The sequence below is a fragment of the Coregonus lavaretus genome (assembly GCF_964263955.1).
Source record: "Coregonus lavaretus genome assembly, chromosome: 14".
Taxonomy (NCBI): domain Eukaryota; kingdom Metazoa; phylum Chordata; class Actinopteri; order Salmoniformes; family Salmonidae; genus Coregonus; species Coregonus lavaretus.
In genome coordinates this window covers 31,846,913-31,858,961 of record NC_140001.1, presented here as the reverse complement: position 1 = coordinate 31,858,961, position 12,049 = coordinate 31,846,913, and positions in this window count along the sequence as shown.

Genomic DNA, 12,049 nt, shown 5'->3' with positions numbered 1-12,049 from the left:
ACCCATCTCCAATATTAAATTTCTGTAGGACCTTGAATAGATAGGGCCACTCAACTTGGTCAAAGGCCTTTTCGGCGTCAAGAGATATAACGACAAGGTCCACGTTAGGTAACCTCTGAGAATTCATAATGTTGAAGAGGCGCCTGAGATTGAAGAATGAGTTTCTGTTAGGGATAAAGCCAGTCTGGTCCGAATGGACCAATTTGCCATCGGTAGGGATTCTTCAATGAAGTGTTTGTCATTCAACGACAGACGACTAGCTTTCATGCACTTTCATGCACATCACTCTGTCATGCTGATTGAGTTAGAATAACAGACTGGAAGCTTTAAAAGGAGGGTGGTGCTTGAAATCATTGTTCTTCCTCTGTTAACCATGGTTACCTGCAAGGAAACACGTGCCGTCATCATTGCTTTGCACAAAAAGGGCTTCACGGGCAAGTTGCTGCTAGTAAGATTGCACCTAAATCAACCATTTATCGGATCATCAAGAACTTCAAGGAGAGAGGTTCTATTGTTGTGAAGAAGGCTTCAGGGCGCCGAAGAAAGTCCAGCAAGCGCCAGGATCGTCTCCTAAAGTTGATTCAGCTACGGGATCGGGGCACCACCAGTGCAGAACTTGCTCAGGAATGGCAGCAGGCAGGTGTGAGTGCATCTGCACGCACAGTGAGGCGAAGACTTTTGGAGGATGGCCTGGTGTCAAGAAGGGCAAAGAGGAAGCCACTTCTCTCCAGGAAATAAATCAGGGACAGACTGATATTCTGCAAAAGTTAACGGGATTGGACTGATGAGGACTGGGGTAAAGTCATTTTCTCTGATGAATCCCCTTTCCGATTGTTTGGGGCATCCGGAAAAAAGCTTGTCCGGAGAAGACAAGGTGAGCGCTACCATCAGTCCTGTGTCACGCCAACAGTAACGCATCCTGAGAGCATTCATGTGTGGGGTTGCTTTTCAGCCAAGGGAGTGGGCTAACAGCCATGAATAAAGAATGGTACCAACACATCCTCCGAGAGCAACTTCTCCCAACCATCCAAGAACAGTTTGGTGACGAACAATGCCTTTTCCAGCATGATGGAGCGCCTTGCCATAAGGCAAAAGTGATAACTAAGTGGCTCGGGGAACAAAACATCAACATTTTGGGTCCATGGCCAGGAAACTCCCCAGACCTTAATCCCATTGAGAACTTGTGGTCAGTCCTAAAGAGGCGGGTGGACAAACAAAACCCCACAAATTCTGACAAACTCCAAGCATTGATTATGCAAGAATGGGCTGCCATCAGTCAGGATGTGGCCCAGAAGTTAATTGACAGCATGCCAGGGCGGATTGTAGAGGTCTTGAAAAAGAATGGTCAACACTGCAAATATAGACTCTTTGCATAAACTTAATGTAATTGTCAATAAAAGCCTTTGACACTTATGGAATGTTTGTAATTATACTTCAGTATACCATAGTAACATCTGACAAAAATATCTAAAAACACTGAAGCAGCAAACTTTGTGAAGACCAATACTTGTGTCATTCTCAAAACTTTTGACCACGACTGTATAGACCTTTATATTTTCCCCATAAAAACACATGGATGTATGTGATACAAAAATGCAAAAACTTGGGATTTTGTCATGTATGCAAAAACAAGCCTTTTGAATTTTGTAACATTAGTAAGTAGCCTAGTCAAGGATGTGATTATCATGCAATATTGGCACTCTACACTTGAGACAAACCAAGTGAAGGGCAACGTACACCTTGAATTTGGAGGTTTAAATACATCCCTCTGGTGGCCAAGTTGACCTATTTTAAGCTAGGCATGGGGTTAGGGGTTAAGGTTAGGAGTTAAGTTAAAGGGTTATGGTTAGCTAAAAGGGTTAAGGTTAGGGAAAGGGTTAGCTGACATGCTAAGTAGTTGCAAAATAGCAAGTAGTTGAAAAGTTGCTAAAATGTTAAAGTTGTCCATGATGAGATTCAAACATGCAACCTTTGGGTTACTAGACGTTTGCGTTATTATGCCCACCCATCCTCAGTGTCCCGGATTTACGTTTACTATGTTACATCTAGCATTGTTGGGAAGGGCTCATAAGCAAGCATTTCACGGTAAAGTTTACACCAGTTGTATTCTGCGCATGTGACAAATAAATGTTTTATTTGATTTAGTCTGAGTCCAGGCGGCCTAGAGAGATATCACCTATGGCTGCAAATATTGAGGCACTTATTCTAATGCTTACCCTATAATTATGCACTAAATCAAGAGGTGGCACATCATTACGCACCGGTTAGGCTACATATCATGAAATATATTGAGTCAAAAACAGACAGTAGCCAAATAAAACTCAATTGAATGAACATGAAATGTATTTCAATATCATTGAAATATTTACACCTGGTGATAAAGGTGATAAAACCAACAGCCACATTCCATTCTATGATTAGTGGTGCATGTGAGGGAGATGTCTCCGGTCTGACTGAGCCTGCATTCCATAGAACGGGTTGGTGTTTGTGTACTGGGAGGTACCAGGGAGGATCGGGTATGGATAATGATGAGCGGAACCTTGTCTTAGGGGCCAAACTCTGGTTTCTATACAGTAAGAACTGTCTTCACAGCAAATGCTATCTGGCTGGGGGATACTCTTTTTCTCATATACCAAGCCTCACCTTTTGACCCATTCCACACATCTGCTGTTTGTCATGTAGACTAAGAGGGTGTATCTTTGCTATAAAATATTTTTGTATTCTCTGTATGTGGGAGCTCTCGGCCAGCCTCATTATTGCAGAGCGCTCACTCTATTCACTTACATTGGGGGAAAAAAAGTATTTAGTCAGCCACCAATTGTGCAAGTTCTCCCACTTAAAAAGATGAGAGAGGCCTGTAATTTTCATCATAGGTACACGTCAACTATGACAGACAAAATGTATTTGCAAATTATGGTGGAAAATAAGTATTTGGTCAATAACAAAAGTTTCTCAATACTTTGTTATATACCCTTTGTTGGCAATGACACAGGTCAAACGTTTTCTGTAAGTCTTCACAAGGTTTTCACACACTGTTGCTGGTATTTTGGCCCATTCCTCCATGCAGATCTCCTCTAGAGCAGTGATGTTTTGGGGCTGTCGCTGGGCAACACGGACTTTCAACTCCCTCCAAAGATTTTCTATGGGGTTGAGATCTGGAGACTGGCTAGGCCACTCCAGGACCTTGAAATGCTTCTTACGAAGCCACTCCTTCGTTGCCCGGGCGGTGTGTTTGGGATCATTGTCATGCTGAAAGACCCAGTCACGTTTCATCTTCAATGCCCTTACGATACATGGCCCCATTCATTCTTTCCTTTACACGGATCAGTCGTCCTGGTCCCTTTGCAGAAAAACAGCCCCAAAGCATGATGTTTCCACCCCCATGCTTCACAGTAGGTATGGTGTTCTTTGGATGCAACTCAGCATTCTTTGTCCTCCAAACACGACAAGTTGAGTTTTTACCAAAAAGTTCTATTTTGGTTTCATCTGACCATATGACATTCTCCCAATCCTCTTCTGGATCATCCAAATGCACTCTAGCAAACTTCAGACGGGCCTGGACATGTACTGGCTTAAGCAGGGGGACACGTCTAGCACTGCAGGATTTGAGTCCCTGGCGGCGTAGTGTGTTACTGATGGTAGGCTTTGTTACTTTGGTCCCAGCTTTCTGCAGGTCATTCACTAGGTCCCCCCGTGTGGTTCTGGGATTTTTGCTCACCGTTCTTGTGATCATTTTGACCCCACGGGGTGAGATCTTGCGTGGAGCCCCAGATCGAGGGAGATTATCAGTGGTCTTGTATGTCTTCCATTTCCTAATAATTGCTCCCACAGTTGCTTTGTTCAAACCAAGCTGCTTACCTATTGCAGCTGCAGTCTTCCCAGCCTGGTGCAGGTCTACAATTTTGTTTCTGGTGTCCTTTGACAGCTCTTTGGTCTTGGCCATAGTGGAGTTTGGAGAGTGACTGTTTGAGGTTGTGGACAGGTGTCTTTTATACTGATAACAAGTTCAAACAGGTGCCATTAATACAGGTAACAAGTGGAGGACAGAGGAGCCTCTTAAAGAAGAAGTTACAGGTCTGTGAGAGCCAGAAATCTTGCTTGTTTGTAGGTGACCAAATACTTATTTTCCACCATAATTTGCAAATAAATTCATTAAAAATCCTACAATGTGATTTTCTGGGGAAAAAATGCTCAATTTGTCTGTCATAGTTGACGTGTACCTATGATGAAAATTACAGGCCTCTCTCATCTTTTTAAGTGGGAGAACTTGCACAATTGGTGGCTGACTAAATACTTTTTTCCCCCACTGTATGTGTGTGGTGTGACCTGCTCCCTTATTAATACGTTTTGAATAAAGTAATATCCTAATTGGTGATTGACCTTGTCTCTCCTTATTATTAATTAGAATTTACAATACACAGTCATCTTGTTTTCATTTGAAGCATATTTTTATCCTTCGCTTGTTTGTAACAATTGCAAAGACATTGGCAACTTTGTATTTGTAGTCAATTTCTTTGTGAAGTTGTCGGTGGTCACAGAGACAAATATCTTGATTCTATTTAGAGGAGATTATTCTGTGTATAAAGTGACGCGGTAGGGAAACCCGCATCTAACAACGTACTTAGCTGTTCTACGAGTGGTCTGAGGCAGTCGGTAAATAAAGAGCGTTTTCAAGTGCAACTTTAATAATGATGGTTTTGGAAAACAGCTCGGAGATTTAACGATGCTCCTACAAAGGTTCTAACGATGAACTTAGCCAAGATGCTTTTGGGAAACCGGACCTAGGTGAAAATTGGTGTGTGCTTTAGTAACTTTGATTAGCAGATTGTGACATTCGACTGCTGTTAATGCCGCATTCAAAACAACTTGGAACTCTGAAATCTCCGACTTCAGTGTGTTCATGACAACTGGGAACTCGAAAGAAAACAAGCTCAGACTATGAAAAATCGTTTTGAACGTTCATCCAACTCGGAATTCCAAGTTGGAAACTCTGCCATCTTTCTAGAGCTCCTACTTTCCGACTTGATGATCACTGACGACATGATTTGACCTCGTGTTTTTCAGAGTTGTCTTGAAATGCTGCCACAGAGTTTCTAAACCCAGAGACCGGGGTTTGGGGTTAGAGAAGTCAATAAGAGAAGTGAAACATTATTCCGCTAATACAGGAGTTGTAAGGCCCAGTGCACTACTATTGTGAAATACATTTATTTATACATTTTTGTTTTGTTTTTTGGGGGCCTCTCACAACACACCGATATGACAACATATCGGTTTTGACAATTATCAATGTGGATAATGCAGCTACTTTGACCGTAGTGTAAATGGTTGAAGAATTGGTCCGACTTCAAAAGCACTTGATCATGTCGGACTTACGACTTCCCACAAGCACCACAGCTCAGCACAGCATAGTTACTTAATTCTTTGTTTTTGTTCCATAAGCTCGTAAAACAAAACAAAAAGTTCTAGCCCTATACAAACAATGTTTCTCTTATGAAATGTCATTCTTGTAGGCTATTTAGCTATATTCTTAAACTTGCCATTTGCATGTAAAAATGTACTGGGATAGGCTATATAGCATAGGCTATGTACAGTATCTTGTGCCGCTTTAAAAAACGCACCCGTTGAAGACATGATGCATTTTTTTTAAACACCTATAACCGTAGGAAATAGGCATTGTGTTTGGGTCTGGACAATAAAGACAGGCAGAAGAACAATTACATGCATCAAAAGCTACTTTCACATTATTTTGGCAGGCGCCAAGTGCCTTAAGAGGATGGTCATTGGATTGGGTCCAAATGACTCAAAAGCGCCCAACAGCTAGGCTTATCGTTGCCTGGAAACCCTACGCTGAATTGCATTGAGAATTACATTGAATTCTATGTCGGGCAGATATGATAGTTTGAGTCAGGAAGGTTTCCTCTCACAACCTCTACATGCCAGAATGTTGAATAAAATGACATGTTAAAGTAGGCTACTTTACCGGTTGTCCATGCGGCTGGTCCTTTCGGTGGTGGGCACATGAGAACATATCCACAGGAAAGTATAAATACATAAACCTTTCAAAGGGTTTCCAGGCAAGGCTAATGGCAATATGCTGTTTTATAAATACTTACATTTGAAGGTGTTACCACATCAAAATAAAGTGTGTATACAACTTACCTAGGTAAATAATAATGATCTTGAGTCAAGTTGAGGTAGTCAACATCTTTCTTTAAACAATACTCTGCAGGTGTTGAACGGACTCAAAGTTGAGCATTAGTGCACTTTGGATTGAACCTGTTAACTGGATAAGTTTCACTTTGAGATGTGTCATGTGCTAATATTTAATTTGTGTCAGTGGATCATCATAATAATAACTGCTTGGCTTGCAGGTTTTGAATTGGGCTTTAAAGTAGTCCAGCAGTCAAATTGGTGAAACGCTTGCTTCATTTATTTTCACCAAGCCAACTACATCAACTGCATAAATTACCTAAATTTCACCAGCATATAAGAAACAATACAGAAAAGGTTTGTAGGCCATTTTATGTCCTACACATGAGAAAAATTAGCTGTCAAAGTCAGAGCTGCCAACTCTCAGGCATTGGCCGTGAGACACACACATTTGACCCTCTTCTGACACTCTCACAGCACACCAAGTTGAGGTAAAGTCAACATCTTTCTTTAAACAATGCTCAGCAGGTGTTGAGAGGACTCAAAGTTGAGCATTAGTGCACTTTGGATTGAACCAGTTAACTGGATAAGTTAAGTTTCACTTTGAGATGTGTCATCACGTGCTAATATTTAGCTTGTGTCAGCTGATCCCCATAATAATAACTGCGTGGCTATTAGCAACGGGACTTTCCTTGTAAGCAGGTTTTGAATTGGGCTTTAGTAGTCCAAGTAGTCCAGAAGTCAAATTGGTGAAATGCTTGCTTCATTTATTTTCACCAAGCCAACTATATCAACTGCATAAATGGCCTAAATTTCACCAGCATATAAGAAACAATACAGAAAAGGTTTGTAGGCCATTTTATGTCCTACACATGAGAAACATGAGCTGTCAAAGTCAGAGCTGCCAACTCTCACGCATTGGCCGTGAGACACGCATTTGACCTGCTTCTCACACTCTCACGGCACACCTCATATATCTCATGCATTGAAAATTACTGCTTTTATTTTTCTAATGTTTTATTTTTCAGCGGGTTAACTTTTCAACTGAGCACCAAATCGTTTTTAAATCGCCGCATTTGCGCCTGCAATTTAACATCACTAGCGGAACCTCTATCATTGTCCTGTCTTGCCACAGCACTGTGAACCGCGGCACATTGAAGCATATGATTAGTCTAGTTATGTAAGGGATCAAAGGGATTGGATGCATGTTTTAATGAAACGCCCCTCAAGACTAGAGTGGCGCTGAATGGAGATAAATAATGTTCTCCACTTAGTTTATACAACTATAAAAAGAGCAGCATGGTAGTGCTGTTTTATGTACAATGTTGTAAACAAAATTAGTTTGTTGTTACTCCCATCCCTATTATTGCAGAATGAAGCCTTTTGACAGCATGTACTGAAGTCGATTTAATCCACACTTGCATTAGTCCCCTCGTTTGGTGATTGACATTTAGGCTGTGTGTCACGATCGTCGTAAGAACCGGACCAAGGCGCAGCGTGATATGCGTACATCTTTTAATGAGTACTTTATTAACAATAACAAAATGATACGTGAAGTCCTAAGGTTAACAAAACACAAACCTCTCCGGAACAAGATCCCACAAATGACAAGTGTAAAACAGGCTGCCTAAGTATGGTTCCCAATCAGAGACAACAAGCCACAGCTGCCTCTGATTGGGAACCACTCCGGCCAACATAGAAACACATGAACTAGAACATGAACATAGAACACTAAACATAGAAACTAAACAATAAACCTAGGAGGCGGATCCGGCTCCGGGCGTGACCACCACTCTCTAGCTACCCCCCCCCGTAGCGCCCCTGGTCTGGTCCCGCTGGCTGGAGCTGGACTGGACATCGGTGGAGCAGATTGCCTTAGGCTCCGGTGTGGAGCAGCTGACCGGTACCTGACCAGGCACCGGTGTAACAGGCACGGGCTGTGCCGGACTGACGACGCGCACCACTGGCTTGGTGCGGGGAGCAGGAACCGGCCGGACCGGGCTGGCGACGCGCACCACTGGCTTGGTGCGGGGAGCAGGAACGGGCCGGACCGACGACGCGCACCACTGGCTTGGTGCGGGGTGCAGGAACGGGCCGGACCGGGCTGACGACACGCACCACTGGCTTGGTGCGGGGAGCAGGAACAGGCCGGACCGGGCTGGCGACTCGCACCACTGGCTTGGTGCGGGGCGCAGGAACGGGCCGGACCGGGCTGACGACGCGCACCACAGGCTTGGTGCGAGGGGCAGGAACAGGCCGGGCCGGGCTGGCGACGCGCACCACTGGCTTGGTGCGAGGGGCAGGAACAGGCCGGGCCGGGCTGGCGACGCGCACCACTGGCTTGGTGCGAGGGGCAGGAACAGGCCGGACCGGGCTGGCGACGCGCACCACTGGCTTGGTGCGAGGGGCAGGAACGGGTCGGGCTGGACTGGGAACACGCACCACTAACTTAGTGCGGGGAGCAGGAACGGGTTGGGCCGTACTGGGAACACGCACCACTAACTTAGTGCGGGGAGCAGGAACGGGTTGGGCCGTACTGGGAACACGCACCACTAACTTAGTGCGGGGAGCAGGAACGGGTCGGGCCGGACTGGGAACACGCACCACTAACTTAGTGCGGGGAGCGGGAACGGGTCGGGCCGGACTGGGAACACGCACCACTAACTTAGTGCGGGGAGCAGGAACGGGTTGGGCCGTACTGGGAACACGCACCACTAACTTAGTGCGGGGAGCAGGAACGGGCCTGACTGTACTGGGAACCCACACCACTGGCCTTGTGCGGGAATCAGGAACGGGCCGGACCGGACTGGTGACACACACCACTTGCTTGGTGCGAGGAGCGGGACTGGGTTTCCTCATAAACCTCAGCTCCCTCTGCTGCCTACTCAGTTCCTCTCGCCGTGCCTCCACACTCTCCTTCTCCCTCCTGACCAATGGCCCCAGTAACCTGGTGGCCTCCTCTCCTAGTCCACAAACTCGCCCTGTAGCTGCCTCCAGCAGCCCCGTCGTCCATGCCGTGTGCCCCCCCCCAAAACAATTCTTGGGGTTGCCTCTCGCCTGTCCGACGACGGCCCGGTTGGCGCCGCTTCTCCTCTCCTGTCTGGGCATCCTCCCTCATCGCCCTCCGGTAGCGGACGGCCTCCTCCTCGGTGATCTTCCCCCAACCGAGGAGGACATCCACTAGCGTTACCTCCAGCGTTTGCTCCTGGACACGCTGCTTGGTCCTTATTTGGTGGGATCTTCTGTCACGATCGTCGTAAGAACCGGACCAAGGCGCAGCGTGATATGCGTACATCTTTTAATGAGTACTTCATTAACAATAACAAAACAACAAAACGATACGTGAAGTCCTAAGGTTAACAAAACACAAACCTCTCCGGAACAAGATCCCACAAATGACAAGTGCAAAACAGGCTGCCTAAGTATGGTTCCCAATCAGAGACAACAAGCCACAGCTGCCTCTGATTGGGAACCACCCCGGCCAACATAGAAACACATGAACTAGAACATGAACATAGAACACTAAACATAGAAACTAAACAAACCTACACACCCTGGCTCAACATTAAAGAGTCCCCAGAGCCAGGGCGTGACACTGTGACAACGAAAAGGCAGCAGACAGACCTACAGTATGTTTTAGCAAGGATGTTTGGTAGGGTGACCGACCTTATTTGTACTGGTACTATCTGGCTGGCTGAACCTGGACATCTTGCCGGCCGGCCTGACCTAGCTATTTGGCCGACCAGCTGGACTTAGCTATCTGGCCGGCCAGCTGGACTTAGCCTTTAGGTCGGCCAGCCGGCAGGAACTAGCTGCCTGGCCGTACGGCCGGACGGACGTAGCTATCTGGCCGGATGGTTGGACCTAGCTATCTGGCCAACTGGACCTACCTTTCTGGCCGGCCGTCCGGCCGGTGCAACCTATCTGGCCGGACCTATTTGGCCGGCGGACTGGTACTATTTGGCCGGCCGTACCTATCTGGCCGGCCGTGCCTACCAATCTGGCCGGCCATGCTTACCAATCTGGCCGGATGGGTTTACCAATCTGGACAGCCGGGCCTACCAATCTGGCCAATCTGACCTACCTGGCCGGCCGGCCGGACCTAGCCATCTGGCCGGCCGGTTGGACCTAGGTATCTGGTCTGCCGGACCTAACTGTCTGGCCGCCCGGCCGGAGCAAGCTATGTGGCCGGCAAGCTGGACCTAGCCATCTTGCCGGACCTAGCTATGTGGTCGGCTGTACCTAGCCATCTGGCCGGAAAGCTGGCTGGACCTAGCGACCTGCCAGTCCTAGCTATCTTGCCGGCCGGACCTATCTATCTGTCATGAAGGCTGGCCAGACCTAGCTATATGGCCAGCCAGACCAAGCTTTCTTACCGGCCAGCTGGCCAGACCTAGCCATCTGGCCGGCCGGCCGAGCGGACCAACCTATCTGGACTGCCGGACCTAGCTGTCCTGATATAGATACTTTTGTATCTGCTTCCTCCAGCATCTTCACAAGGTCATTTTGCTGTTGTTCTGGGATTTATTTGCACTTTTCGCACCAAAGTACATTCACCTCTAGGAGACAGAATGCGTCTCCTTCCTGAGCGGTATGACAGCTGCGTGGTCCCATGGTGGTGTTTATACTTGCATACTATTGTTTGTACAGATGAACGTGGTACATTCAGGCATTTGGAAATTGCTCCCAAGGATGAACCAGACTTGTGGAGGTCTACAATTTTATTTTTCAGGTCTTGGCTGATTTATTTGGATTTTCCCATGATGTCAAGCAAAGAGGCACTGAGTTTGAAGGTAGGCCTTGAAATACATCCACAGGTACACCTCCAGTTGACTCAAATGATGTCAATTAGCCTATCAGAAGCTTCTAAAGCCATTACATCATTTTCTGGAATTTTCCAAACTGTTTAAAGGCACCGTCAATTTAGTGGATGTAAACTTCTGACCCACTGGAATTGTGATACAATGAATTATAAGTGAAATAATCTGTCTGTAAACAATTGTTGGAAAAATTACTTGTGTCATGCAGAAAGTAGATGTCCTAACCGACTTGCCAAAACTATAGTTTGTAAACAAGAAATTTGTGGAGTGGTTGAAAAACAAGTTTTAATGACTCCAACCTAAGTGTATGTAAACTTCCGACTTCAACTGTATTCGGCCTTTAGCCTATTGCATAAATCTCATTGCTACAGAACTGTTTTTAATTGGTTAATGTTGCATTGGATACGTTTTATAAGTCATGTTAAGATCTTGGCTTGCTTTTTGACTCAGAAAGTGATATTGACTCAGAAAAGGTTGGTGACCACTGCCCTAGATCAACACCAACAATTTAAAATAGGCTACTAAAATCATTCCAATCCCGATTAAAAGGCTAATGCAGTTTAGCAGTTTTCGGGCTAGCTTTAGGACCATGCAGATGGCTCAGAGTTGACAAGCAGGCTATTTGCCTGGATGGCTGAGAGCACAGATTATCCATTATATTGACTAGATACTATAGTGACCGCTCTAAGAATGAAAAGAAAGGTCTTCCAAAATGGAAAGCAGTCGGGAGGAGCAAGATCAGGTGGGACCAGAAGTTTAGAAATGGGCGGGGTTTAGGACTTTGTGGCTGTGGTAACTAGTGATGACCAGGCACAACTCCGATATAAAGTGTTTTTTCTGGAAGTTGCCGTTATGTCACGTGTCCTACTTAAATCAGTACAGTCATAACAACCTAATCATTACACAACTTATATTCGATCAGTTAAACCATACGTAGCAAATAAGCCATAACATTTTTGTTAACCAAATTCGACGCTCTCATTGACCTCCATACAAAAACTCCTCGCTTGGTGAGCGAAAGAAAACGACAAAACACCACCTGCTGGAGAAGACCGATTTTGGGCCCAGTTATCCCTATC